At 59.7% G+C, this 233-nt stretch overlaps 1 protein-coding gene across 1 annotated transcript in view; it reads right to left on the bottom strand.

Moving 5' to 3' along the window:
* The window catches only part of tmem14a (transmembrane protein 14A), a 14,067-nt gene extending 13,834 nt beyond the window's left edge, over positions 1 to 233 (bottom strand). Inside the window, exon 1 of the mRNA XM_007894041.2 lies at positions 127 to 233. The gene's annotated coding sequence lies outside the window, so the exon portion shown is untranslated. The remainder of the gene's footprint in view (positions 1 to 126) is intronic.

Below are 233 nucleotides of genomic sequence, written 5' to 3' on the forward strand. Positions count from 1 at the left end.
CACACCAGCAGCTCCCCCCCCCACACCAGCAGCTCCCCCCCCACACCAGCAGCGATCCCCCATTCACTGCACTCACCGCCGCAGCACATACACACCTCACACACAGACACTCACACACACACTCACCCACACATTTCATCCCTGGTGCCCTTCTTGTAAATCTCCGCACTCTCTCCTTCCTAACGTGTGGTGTCCAGAATCGAACACAGTTCTGCAGCCGAGGCCCAACCGCG

This window comes from Callorhinchus milii, unplaced genomic scaffold, assembly GCF_018977255.1.
Source record: "Callorhinchus milii isolate IMCB2004 unplaced genomic scaffold, IMCB_Cmil_1.0 Scaffold3, whole genome shotgun sequence".
Taxonomy (NCBI): Eukaryota; Metazoa; Chordata; class Chondrichthyes; order Chimaeriformes; family Callorhinchidae; genus Callorhinchus; species Callorhinchus milii.